Here is a 14387-nt window from a genome sequence, read left to right on the forward strand (position 1 = left end):
TATTTCATTCGTGAGTTGAGCTGTACATATGCTCATGTGGTTCTAAGCATTAGAAAGCGTGACCCCTTGCTTTACTAGTGCATAAGGGTTGAATTAATTTTAGCTACTTTTTCTGTGCTAGTTAAATGCATAGCGCTCTGCGAACTGTATTAGTTCTGTGTGTCAAAACACCCAGCTACCTATCCAAGCCCAGTTATTGGATTTGTTTCATTTTGTTTCATCACTTCTCCAAAAGGATTTACCATTCAACTGAACCACCGTTGCCAGCCCTATGACCTACACGATCCCTGCTCCCGTGTGAGTAGCTCATTTGTTAAATCGCCATACGGTTAACTGTTATATTGGTATAAATCAAAGCGGGCTCTTTAGATGTCGTTATTTTTACGAGAATACTATTCTGATCTCAATGGTATGCTTGAAAATTCGCTGTTTCAACTACTCCACTTTATCAGTATGCAGGCCACAGGCTGATTTACTGTCTGACTTCGTTTCATTTTAATTCCAGCTCAGGCTGCTCAGTGAGCAGAACTGGAATCTACGTAGATATAGAAATTGCACTCGGATTACGGAGGAATGGGGTGTGATGACCTACTCCGCTCTTTTGAATGCTCGAGCAATGCCTCCTGAGTATCTGATTCTCGAAACATCCTTTCTGCTCTGGTTGATCAATCGGCAACTCAATGCGGGCATCAAGGGTTGTCTGACAGTGTCAAGTAATTCTTGTTGGGTGTGATTAACTATTTCTGAAAGTATAACTGAGGGCTTGGATATTCATCGTATATTTTCGCATAATTTTCCTTTGAATTCCGGTTGATTCAAAAGTACATTTATACCGAGGTATTAAAAGCGAGTAGGGCTAATTTGTAATTTAACTTTTTCGGTTACCTGAGAGAGAAGTCAGATTTCAATTTTGGTGTAAGTATCCATGCTATTCTTCACCAGACTGACATCTCTCTGGTTTTATTGTTCAAATGTCAATCACGCTGAGTTATATAGTTTCAGTCTGATTTCAGCTTTCATGGCATCATGGGGGGAGAGTTAAAGCATGACGGCATACTACTAGTAGATGCGCACAAGTGATTTGTATTACGATATTGCGAAGGAGTGCACGCTTGCTTCTGGTCCTATCTTTCTTCAACCAACGTCACCACCAGCAAGCATCTGGTCAATTTATTTTCAGAAAGTTAACTGAATGCACTTGGATTAATAAACCAGTCTGTAGCTTAATGGAGCAACCACAGACTATTCTTTTGTATTAATGATAATAGTTTATGATAATTTGCTCTACCACATCAGCCCCGGATTTTGTAAGGCGCACAGTTTCAGCTCAAAGTGAGTCGAATGACCGGAATGAATATGTTTATCCTCTTCACTGCCTAATAATGTCAGAAGTTTTAAGCACTACCAATACATCCGTGGATATCAGAACTTGGGCGTATCTTCTTAGTCAGTCAAGGACTGTTATGAAATAAAAATAAACAATACATGGAATTAGTTGGTTTTTATTTGTTTGGTCACGTGCGTTGGATGGTATTGCGCGCTTCACCCCCGGAAAATGTTCGGAATTTTTTCCGAACTGCATAACATTCCACCATCAGCAATAAAATAACACTTTCAGCCTTACAAATACTTTCTCCCGCTTTTCCAAATCACGCACCTTCCGAATACTTGCCGAGCCAGTCAGTCATAACTGATGCGACTTCCCTTTAGGGAAGACTCTGAATATATTCCATAGCTTACTATTGCATTGTGTACTATAGGAATGATCACTCTCTTATCATTGAAGTAAACTGTCACTTAACCATGATAAACGCTTTTTGATAAACATGGAATAAAGTGTACAAACTGATTTATGAGAGCAAGCAATATTAAGTCAGTCAGTGACAAACTAAATAGCCGCAGTACCAGGAAGCCTCCTGCGACTTTCACCTATTGCAACTTATTTCACAGTAAGTTATATACGATCGTTCTAATCTCCGAACGTATACAAATAGCCACTGACAGCCACATATGTTCTCTAACCTATTTCAAATGACCTGTTCGTTCCACTCCATAGTTGCGGAATATTTTAATGCGCAGAAGAGCCAGTGTGGTTAATTTCCAAAGGAATGGCTTTATTTTTCTGCAATAAACCCATTTTTATTCAGGATTTGTAGTTGCGTCTCCGAGTGATGAAGACTTTTGTGCTCGGGTAGGTGTTTGAAAGGTTCTCACTTCTCCGTTGTTAGTCTAGTGATCTGATTGTGTTGAAAAGTGAGCCTTTATCGCAAGCCAGATGAAGCTCACCATAGTTAACAGGACTAACCTCAGCCTCTAAATTAGGTTTATCACTAATACCTAAACCGTGACCACGCAGGATTCGGGAGCAAACACTCAACTATCTAGCAGTGTTGTATTTGATTTCAGATTAAAAACCATCAGTTTTTTGGACAAGTCGATGTCCAACACTGCGCCTTTGCGGGCCGCCATGGGAAATTTATAGATGAAAACCTTTTACAGCTAAACGTCATTACTCTCTCGAAGGCCATTTATCGACCAGCGTTTTCAATGATGGCTGATGAGCTCAACAGAGATCGCGCAGGCTGTCACCACAACGTTGTTCCATACGTATGTCCGCACAGTGGTGGGTGTGGCGCTATGTAAGTATGTAATATATTAAATACAATTCTACTTTCTAATGAAACATAATAGATGTTTGGCCCAAAATCGGTTTTCATATTTTCATTATCACAGAACATAGACAGTATCTTCGTTCTGGATTTTTGTCTATATTTTAGAAAAAACACTAAGTTGACTGCCCGATTCATTATTAGCCAGTCTTTCCGGACGCATAAAAAACAATCTTACAACTTTTCCGTATGGGAGTTCGTGTCCGAATGACATACTAAATAACAGTGGAATCTGGTTTATTGTGTTTCGGTTTAATCTCTTAGAGATAGCACTAAGAAGACTGTTTATTTATTGCTTATTAGGGTATGTGTCTTTTGTTTAAAGAGTACACCACGCGAAAACCTGCTAAAAACTTTTCCATAAAACACTACAGGTTCTGTCATTCTTGAGTTTCTATGATACTCATGTTCTACTCGAACGCACTTTTACTCGATTCACCGAGAAAATATACTGCATGATCTTGGAAGTTGTTCAGACTGAAACGTGAGGCCGCTTTGTTTAGCACACTCACCTGTGGGAAAACATCATAAGCGGGAGACTTAGTAGGGTCTCCTGTTAAAACCGAATTAATTTGCAACTGAGTGCATTTTGCGAAGTGTTACTATCCGCTTTTTACCAGGCCTATCTCCCCATAGAAGGTTTACCATGTGTGGTACAAAACTGTCTTATCAATGCGCCAGCTGAAATTCGGTAACCAATTGACTTTAGCTGATATCCGTTGCTTTAGCCATCAATCACATGGTTGCATTTTTGGGAAAACAATAATAATAACCCTAATCTTCGTTCAAAAAAGAAGTCGCGCTCATAAAAGTCGAAGAAGTTAAGCTGATCGGATGCGTAATACCAACTACAGTTTACTCTTTTTAGGCGATTTTCTAAAACGGGGTACCCACACTAAAACGAATAGAATATACCATGCACAGGAGTAACCACCTGCCACTGTTGTCCCATCTCACTGATAAGATTTTACAAAAACTAGAAATCCAGACTAACCTGTGTGAAAGAACTGAAAAGTGATTTGCGACCTAGTCATTAATGTCGGAAGTTGCCAGCTGTACGCATCTCCTGTACAATTAGAGGGATTTCGAACTCCAAAATCTCCTGTCATTCTTTAAACATTGCAAAATTTGACCATGAGTGACCGATTATTGGTATGTAGATGGAGCTGATATAAACTGCGTAAACTCAACTTGCAGAACTCCACAACGTTTTGAATCAGCGAGCTCCCTGTTTGGACACTTAACTGTTCGGTCACGATCTGCTGATCAGTAGTATGATTAACTCTCAACCATGAAGGTTGCGGTTTCGAAAAGTCCTCGAGTCTCGTGTGGTGAGCATTGCTGATGATTCCGAATAAGGAAGAAACAAATTTCCATTGCTCCGCAACTTTTCGGGACTGACTTGCTTAAATTACAAGGCGAAATTCCTACTTGAAATCAGCAAATCTCCTCACAATACCATGAGTGTATAAACTCGTTCAGACGTGTTTGGGTGGACACTGGTTTCCCTTCGTGAGAAGAAATTTCTGGGTGAATCTTCGAAATGATTTCTCATCTGACTGTTCGGGGGGCTTGTGTGTTTATGTACTGTATTGCCACACTTTTGTCATGCAATTTATTTGAAAGAAATATCAGTAAATGAAAAAACGAACCCCGGTATTTCTTCATCCCTTTTTACTACAGCGTCTGCAAAATCAAAATTTAAACAAACATTATTATTTCTATTGCAGATTAGCAACATGACCGGATCACTTTGTCAAAGATCACGTGTTCAGAAATAAATTACTTGTTCTCGTCATTTGTGGGATTTATACAGCTAGGGCGTTTTTTCATGAACGGGCGCAGTCTATTACTATTTCATTCATTTTAAAAGGCAATTCGCTGTGATACGATTGAGTAGGATCGTTATTAGCAACAGAAGCTATCAGACATGTTTTGATGTTATGATTCAAACAAATACTGACGGCTGCTATTCAGGAAGTTTAGACAGAAAAGGTTGCCTGGGTGGGGTTGGCGACTTTATCATATCCTGGTAAATCTGTTAGCAATGATGAAACAATGCAGTCAATTCCAAAGAACTGCTTCTGTCGACATTTTCATTTCTCTACCTGCAACACATTTGGATATGGTCAGTAGTTACATGTATTCCAGTAAGGTAATTTAGCCGCATTTCTGCCACTTTGAACCAGATTGGAGAGTCCTTTATTCTTTCATGTTAGATAAAATCTTACCTAAATTCGTGACTGAGTCTACCGGATGAACACAAAACATGCAGAAAAGTATCTGTGGCGAAGGGCCTGCTACACCATGAATATAAGCATAACTAAAGTAGCTTTGCGCCACTCATGTGCAAACCTTGGTTACTCACAGCCGAAGGACCTCCGATGAATCTCGTGGGTCCTGGAAAGCCATCACTCGAGGAGTCAGTCCATACCGACTAACGTAACGTGAACTGTCGGACCCAGAGTCAGTGACTAATTTTAAATGACCATGTTTGTTCAGAAGCTCGTGTTCAGCCACGACCCGAAGCTCGCGATCTCGTGAATGAGACGAGATAAGCACCGATATTCATAAGACGAGGAAATTGACTTATGGTGCTTCTGCGGTTCCACAAAAGATTTAAGAACCTACACTGTTGCTGATCGATGCAAGATATCATATCCTTCCGAAAGCTGGGCATAATTCATCCAGAAGAGCTGGTAGACGTCAGCCCAAGCACAGTCTGAGTGCGGTTAGAGAAACTATGTGGAATCCGAATGTCCTGGAAATGGAGGAAGCTAATCAAGCTGAGAAGGTTCGAAAACCTCTTCACATGATACACAAAACGTAAAAGGAGGGACAGATGTTAGAAGGATTATCAGGGATAACATTGAAAATTTATTACACAACAACAAACAGCGTCTATACTGCTTGCCTGAATATCCTGAGTTCAAAATTGTCAATTTGTCCGAAGCGACGTAGCTCGGGTTAGTCTACTGTCTGTCTATCAGATGGTAGTTGATCTGTTCGCCGAGCTTGACAATTCGTTCGCAAAGGTTTCCTCCCTAGTTGGTGGGAGGGCGCAGTTTAGTAGGGGTTTTCTGCGTACCTAGTTGCGTTTATATAGTTTTTGAAGAGTATCTAATATCGCGCCGTGTTACTGGCTAACTGATGTACACCTCTCTTGTAGTATTATTGTCCGGAGCGTGACTTGCACTTCGTTGTGATCTGTATGCCTCGTATTCCATTGGTTGGTTAATTGGCTGTTTTGAGGTGTTTAGGGCCCGTTCTCGATTGGCCCATTCCCAGTTTGTGTTGAATTGTAGTCTTCCTTCCTTGACGTCGGTTGGTTGTGATGGCAGTTTATATTTTTGGTAGTTTCTTTCCTTCAACCTGAATCAGCCTGAATGTTCATTTGTTTTTGTTCGTCCGACTCTGCGTTCTGTAGCCCCGTAATTCTGTTGCTTGCAGTGGTGAACAGACTGGGTCGATTGCGATGTTTGTTGATGACTCTTTCAGTGGATTGCCATGCTTACATGAACTTAGGTTCTTACTTTGTTCTCGCTTGGGCCAATATGTGAATGGTGGGCCAGCTGAATTCGCGTCCATCTTGATCTTCGTGCAAGGAGACAAATGAATATTGATAGTGCCCTTTGGTTGCAAGTTTGTGTTTATATATTCTGATAGAGAGCTTCTTTCCGTTTGCTCAATCTTCTGTTTGTCACAATCTCCGACCTGAATCTTGTACAAGACTTTGTTCTTCAACATGGTGTCCCTTGGGCTTGATAGTGTTCTCCGTGGGGTGTTTGCAAGTTTGCGGGACAATATTGAGTTGTACTGTCGTGGCAAGCCCGTGGATGTACGGGAGCAATCCCTTCTCCTTAGGTTGGTCGAATTGATTTTCTGACATTCTGCTAGGTGAAATTTCTGGAGTATCCATTTCGCTAAAAAGCTCTTTACAAGTGTTTTCCTTCTCTGACTTTTGACTCCGTAGTGTTGCAGTGCGTTTCAATACGCTTGAAAAAATCCGGATACCGTTTTTTGTGACTGTGATTACTGTGGTAGCTGGGAACTTGGCCCTGTATGCGTTGCCTTTCTGTAGACTTCCGTCTGCAGTTGTCCGTTTGGCAATCCCGTGATGAGGACGTCCAAGAATGTCAGTTTCCCATTAATTTCTTTTTTCTATTGTGAATTGGCTATCATTAGAAACGTCAATTATTGGTTGACTTGTTCGCTGAACTTCGCTCCTTTTGATGCTGACAAAAATGTCGTCTTCTTAGTGAATCTATATCATGGAGTTTATGTCCGGAAGTACAATTCGTTCCACTTTCCGCATTACAATTTATGCAATCAATCCAGAAACCGGAGATCGCATCGGGATTCTTCGGCGTTTTTTTTCGTGGTAGTCACCATTGAACTCAAGATATGTTACCAAGCATAGGCTGAGCAATTTGCAGAGATCTTTTTCCAGCGATCCATTTATTTTGCCATATCTGTCAAGTAGTTCGGTGTCAGTTATCTTGGCGGTGTCCAGGTCTACTGACGTAAAAAGCGAGTTTACATAAAAAATAATTATCTTATTCCCTTCGATCCTTCTATTCCTCAGACCTATCAAGAATTGCGCTGCGTTGTTGACTGAATGTTGCGAATCATTGATGAGATATTTCAACCTCCTGCACAGATCTTCCGACAGGTTGTATGTTGGGGTCCAAGGGAGCTGTACGATTGGTCGTTGCGGTGTTATCTATTTAGACAACATCGCAACGACCAATCGTACTTTCGAGAGTCCGATTTATGGATTGATTTATAACGCAAACTGTTGTAATGCAAAAACTGAAACGAATTTCATTTTCGGACGCAAACCCCATAGACGACACTTTTGTCATCATCAAAAGCAGTGAACTTCAAAGACCATCTAAACGCAGCTAGGTACGCAGAAAACAGCCACTAAACTGCGCCCTGACGATGTCCCATCGAAACATTTGCAAAACAATAGTCAAGCTCGGCGAACAGATCAGCTGCCATCTACTCAGCCAACAGTGAGGTCGAAATGGCCCAGCGGTTTAGATGCCAACTTACAGTCGAAAACTCCGTGGTTGGAAAACAACCACGGCATCTGCAGTGCTTGTGTGTAGGCTTTGTTAACCTGGCAGTATCCCGGCCATTGTGTCTCCTTCGGGCGGTTCGTCAGGTAGACTTCGAAATCTCAACAACTGCCTTATTATTATTACTATTATTATTATTAGTTGGCTATCTTCCATTGTACCAGTGTTTTTAATTCGATCCACACAACTTAGGCCGTGGTCTTTGATTTAAGACCCCCCTCCCAGTTTTCGAATGCTTCCTAAAAATCATTTGCCCGTCAGTCATCGCAGTTTTATTCAAAAAAGTAACTAAAGCTCTTACTTGAACTCTAGGAGTATAGACATTATTTCATTTATTAGGCTGTTACTGGCTTCAATAATACTGAGAATTCCGACTTTATCGCGCGAGGCTGACAACTGCAAGAGGAGGAATGGAATTTGTTTAAGGTACCTCGCCTTGAGCTTTACCTTCAAAGTCTAACTCACAATAAGTTGGGAGAATACGGATGTTTATTCCATCACTCTGATCGTAGCATTTAACTTAAAACTGTGACCAATCTAGCTGCAGTTCTGGCGGATGTAACCCGAAGATGCAGGGAGTAAGGACGTAGACGTAGACGTTACTGCGTATTTCAGTGCGTGCCTGTTAAATTTTATTTCTTTTTCGACCCTACTGCTTATGCCCCAACTTACTGTAGCCCTGAATCCACCGAAAACAGTTTATTTGACGCGTTAGGTACATTTCTACAGCAGACCAAAATCTCAGATATCGTTGTGGTTGCTGGTGACATGAACTCCCAGGTAGGTAGACCAAGCGCTGCTGAGACCTGATTGAGTGGTCGTCTTGGGTTGGGCACGGAACGCACGGAGAACGGTGATCGCTTACTTCAAATGTGTGCCGATCACAGACTGTTCCTTTGCATTACGGACTTCCGGAACAGCGAAGATCGTTTGACAACGTGGTGCCCACCAACAAACTAGCCATGAATCAAAATAAACCAAATCGCCGTCAGTCGTTCATGGCGAGAGTCGATCACCACCTGCCGCTCCACTTGGAACACCAGCGTGAACCCAGACCGTGCATTTGATGGTGCTGCCTTTCATTGCGCTTTTCAGGTGTACGCAAAACCCGCACACCTCGCTTAGCCAGTGAGCAGCTGCTTGACCGAGAAGTCAACGAAGTTATCGGAACCAGCTCCTGGAACTCCTGTCGGACAGTACAAAGTCGGGTATAACCGATCACTTGGATAAGATATCCAAAGCGCTATTCAAATCAGGAAGGTTTGTTTGCGGTACAACCCAGCCAACCTCATCCAAACATTGGATCGTATCTTTGTTGGAGACCCGGCGATAGATCTCTCATGGTCGCAACCACAACTCCACCGGACGCATAATCGCACACCAGGTGAAACTGATTGACCGTGCGGACTGAGAAGCTTGGCGGACCCGGTGAAATGTAAGGTGAAAAAAATGCTGGACAGGTAAGGAAGCTGCCCCACTTGATTCGTTTGACCGGTCCTCTAAAACAACTTGTCCGCGAACTAATCAAGGATCTAAATTGTTCCCTGATATACAGCAAAGACGAACGTTTAGATTGCTGGGTACAGTACTCTGAACAAAAACTCAGCTGGCCACCAGCTACCTCCGATCCAGAATCCTGGCTTTCAACCGAAAGCTGGACCGTGAATGTGCAGCCGACTTCAGCCTCAGAAGTGTCCGATTGTGTATATCTATACTCAAGTGCCATCATGCTGCTGGTCCTGACGAGCTTTTGAAAAGTGGCGGGGGACTTCTCAGCCTGTGTCTGTCTATTTGGGTCTAACTGGGAGAAACAGACCATCCTAGACAACTGGGGTGAGTCGACAGCAGTGCCATTTTAAAAAAGGATACTTGCAGTGAATGTAGTAACCAGAGGTGTCAGCTTGACTTCTACTATGACACTGTGTCACTGGTTGCTTTTTGTCTTACGGTTGCACGCAAACCTTTGACTCGTGAGAATCAAGCGGGATTTCGACCGGTATTGACCACAGCTTCACATCCCACCAGGTGTTAGAGCAACGTCATACGTACAGATGACCCACAATCTTGGCATTCCTTGATTTCAAGGGTGTGTTCGATTCTGTCGACCGACCAGTGCAGTTAACTACACTTGCCCAACAGGGTCTCTCCATAAGTTTTTGAACATATCCTGATCCTTATATTAATATACTTCAAGGCGGGTGTGTGGTGTGCGCTCCAAAAGCTTCCCTACAAAAAGTGGTGTTCGACAAGAATATGCACTCTCTCCATTCTTGTTTAACTTCATCATTGATAAAACACTGAGGCAAACGCTGGGAGGTCTTCAAAACCCCGGTGTTCAAATTGTTGCTGGTGTGAGCCTTGTCGATCTGGAGTACACAGATGATATCGCACTCATGTGTGAAGACCCAGCCGAAGCACAAGCCCTGTTGAACGGACTGATCACCATAATACCATCTTTTGACGTGCGCCTTGCACACTCAAAGTGCGAAGTCATGCTTCAGAACGTGCAGTCTTTGAACATACCCCTTACAATTCAAGGAGAATCATTGGAAATTGTGCAAAACCTCACATACCTCGGTAGTTGTATTAGCTCTGACGGAAATGTGTCCGTTGAACTCACGGCAAGTCTCAAAGGCTCGAATCACGTTTGCCAATTTGCGTCCCACGTGCAGTCAAGAAGGCATATCATTGGGTTTTAATAGTCGCGCGTGCCAGGCTACAGTAAGGGCGAGACGTGGTCTCTGCGGACAGATGTGAGGTGTCTTGAGGTTTTTCACCACCGATGCCTCAGAATCGTTGCTGGTGTCACGCGGATTCAGCATCTTAGTTTTGAGGTAATTAGAAAACGTGTATTTGATTGTGTAGTAGGCTCTTAAATCGGGGAAAACATCCAGCACCACCGACTACGATGGCTCGATCATGTGCTACACATGCCGAAACACCGTCTACCGAGACAAGTGTTGTTCTCCGTGCCTCCTTCAAAATGGCGCAAACCGCGTGGCAGACAACGCATGACTTCGCAAAGGGGCATGAAAGAGATCATGAAAGAGATCACTTGTACGCTGCTGCTTTTCATTGCGCTTTTCAGGTGTACGCTAAATGCTAGATATGGCCTCTACGGATAGATGATGTGGGGCGTCTTCCGGTTTTCGACCACTCATGCCTCAGAAGCGTGGCTGGTTATGGATGGCGTCAGGGTGTTAGTGATTGGGCGCTTGGAAGTGTAGACACCTCAGAATAGGCACCTTAGACATAGGCAGCACTAGATCCCCTCCGTCACCCAGCATTTTTCCCTTTTTACTCAAGGGATTTTCAATATAATTAGACGAACCTTATGGTTGTACGGCAGTGAAGCGTCAGTGTCAACACTGATGTTGCTGAATTTGCTGTTGATGATGATGTCCAGGTGCCAGGTTGTTAAGTGTGGTAGAGGAATTTCACAAAATTCAAGCTTTATGGAAAATCTAAACCAACCATCTATGTACTGCAGTTCGCTACAGACAAACTAGCCCCTTTTGAGCATTAACTTTAAGGTCTAAAATCCTGTCCTTAAAATGGGCCTTGTCGATCGGGGGCCAAGGTAAGTCTGTTGAAGTACCTTAATATATTCCATGACTTAGCGTCGAATCTGTTAAGAACTTCCATGGATGCTTTGATAGTTCTGGCTCAAAGATTAATGGGACACAAACAAACAATCAAACAATTATATGCAAGCTCATTTAGGTCCTGGACCGCACTAAATGAGACTGTCAGGTCCATTCTCACTCATGCTTCACATCTATACTCACATCATATTAAAAATAAGCCAGTATTCCTTGTTTATTTTCTGTGTTGCTGCAAAAATAATCTGTCTCTGCACGAGTCCTTCATAAACATCATTCGTAACATCAATTGAAAAGCAAGCCTTCCACGAGTTCAGGTGCTTCCGTTAACCATACAATCCACAAACGAAAAATATCTGTCTATTGCGTTTTATCCTCACTGGCTTTAGAGTAAATTTCCCGGGAGAGATTCATCCTTCTGGATGATACTTAGGACGTATAAACCTTGTGTGTTTTAAACCATCAGGTATTTGCTGACCAAGTAAATCCAATGAAACCTGTGGATCGAATTGTACAGAGAACTAATCCTGACTTAACCTCCCTTCAATCTTCTCAGTCTCACTGACTGCATTTCAGTAGTATTTATCTACCTTGTTTGTTTCTACCTCGGTTGAAAACAGTGCGGTATGCTGTCAAACTACAAGTCTATTCAGGCCGCCTCTATTCAATGACAGCTTGTGAATATGGCATTAGATGCATACAATGACCTCAGCATTTCGTATTGGCCTGCAACCCAATACGGGTACAGATCGACTCATTCCCGAACCTCTGGTGGCCCGGATGCATTCACGTTTGGAGTGAATCCTTCATATCCAGAATAAGCTGTCTTTGTCCAAAGCTCCGCCGAAGTGAGCACAACAAAATTTATAGATGTGACAGTCCTAGTTGTGGTTGTGAAGGAGAAAGTCCTACCAGCAGCTACTTAGTGAATGCTTGTTTGGTTAGGGACGGGCAAAAATTCATCCTTTAAAAGTGACCGTACAAGACATTTCGACTCATCTTCAACAAAGTAGTCAATATGGTGCAGCTGGTGTGCAGAATTTTGTAAGAAAATTAATCCTGCTTCATTTCCCGCTGGGTATCTCTTGAACAGGGTTCAAGAAGACCGCAAAAGTTAACGTGCTGTTTAGAGTGATGGTCATAAACTGAGTATTTTATGATGAAAACTTCTAATCTCATGCCCTGCCAGATGGACGTTTCGAAGACCTGAGGCTTGAGTCCACCAACCATGAACTGCACATACACAAATAAACTCATGCCACATCGGCCGTCGCGTGGTGCCGTCAGCCGGGTCGCCTTACTTGCTGCATACAGCAGGGCAGGTAAGCGAGAACAGGCTACTACTGACGTCTCCCTTCTTCCTTCACCTACTTTTTCTTCCCCCTCTCCCCACCCCATTAATAACGCTCTCCTTGTAGGCCCAGCACTTAGGAATGATGACTCCGTTCGTCACGCATCGGTTTTGCGTGCAGCATCTGCTCGTCACATGGTGCCGACATCTTCAGAAATCTCCAAATCAGTCCTCAAGCCTCGACGCCCAGTCTATCTGGCCGCTTTCCATGTCCGCACTCTGAAGCATGCAGGACAACAAGCTGCTCTTGCACCCACACTGGACTCGCTTGGCATTGATGTGTGCTGTCTCAGAAAGAATTCAAGATGCAAACACAGTGATTGAGCTAAACGCCCCGCTGCGCACCTCTAGTGATCCAGAGGCTGCTGCGGTAGGATATGCAGGGGTTGGTATTGTGCTAAGTCACCGGACAGAAATATCCTTACTTGAGTGGATACCTGTTGATAGTCGCCTCTGTGCGGTTCGTCTGGCAACGTCTGTGAAGGAGTCTCACAAGCGGCAAGTTGATAGATGTCTGTTTATCGTGTCTGCCTATGCCCCAACTGATTGTAGCTCTGACACCGTCAAAGACAGGTTTTACGACGCCCTGAATGCTCTGCTGCGGCGAGCTAAAAGCTCAGACATTGTGGTGGTTGCCGGAGATATGAATGCGCAAGTGGGCAAGCTTAGTGCATCTAGGACTCAATTTAGAAGTCGACATGGACTGGACTCGGTACGTACGGACAGCTGTGTGCAGATCGCAGGCTGTTTTTATGCAGTACTAACTTCCTAAGTGGCTGAGCTCGTCTGGCCACTTGGTGTCCTCCAACGACAGGCCGGCCACAAACTCAAATCGACCACATTGCTATCAGTTACCGGTGGCGCGGGTCCATAACTGACTGCCGGTCGTTTTAGAACACATTTGTGGACTCTGACCTCGCGCTCATTCAGGGTCGCTTCTCCCGGGGCCGCGCAAGTTGCGGACAAATCGCATGGCAACTGGAAAGACTGGCATATTCGGATGCCCGACGAACTTACAGGAATCGCCTTTTAGAGTCTCTTCCAAACGCTCCACCATCGGATGTGAACTCTTACCGGGACGAAATTGCCACCTCGTTGCATAGTGCTGGGAATTTTGCCTGTGGCACGACCCAACCAGGCGCACTTAAGCACTGGATATCAGACCGAACAGTGGCATTACTTAAATCTCGAAGAAATGTCTCAGCTGGTCCCGAACATAACCCGATGCGAAGAGTTGTTAGACGTCAAGTGAAAGTGAGCTTGCGATTCGACCGTGAAGTATGGTGGACACGGAAATCCAAAGAAATGGAAGAAGCCCATAAAGTCGGTAATACCCGGAGATTATTTCAGTTAATCCTTGCGACCGGTCTCCGGAACCCACCTGTGAGTGAAAGCATCAAGCATCAGAATGGAACGACCATCTCGAATAAGGAGGAACGACTTGACCGGTGGGCTGAATACTTTGTACAACAAATGTCTTGGCCACCAGCCAGCACTCATCTACAGCCCACAGGTGAAGTAGAACCCTAGACGGTGAACATGGAACCATCTACGGCCCCGGAGGTTTACGACTGCATATGTTTCAAAGACGGGGTGAAGTCCTCAGCCAGCGCTCGTCCGATCTGTTTGCTTGCATTTGGGAAAAGGAGTCTGTCCCAGACAACTGGGGATAATTGGTGAT

This window comes from Opisthorchis viverrini (genome assembly GCF_000715545.1).
Source record: "Opisthorchis viverrini unplaced genomic scaffold opera_v5_20, whole genome shotgun sequence".
In the NCBI taxonomy this organism is placed as follows: Eukaryota; Metazoa; Platyhelminthes; class Trematoda; order Opisthorchiida; family Opisthorchiidae; genus Opisthorchis; species Opisthorchis viverrini.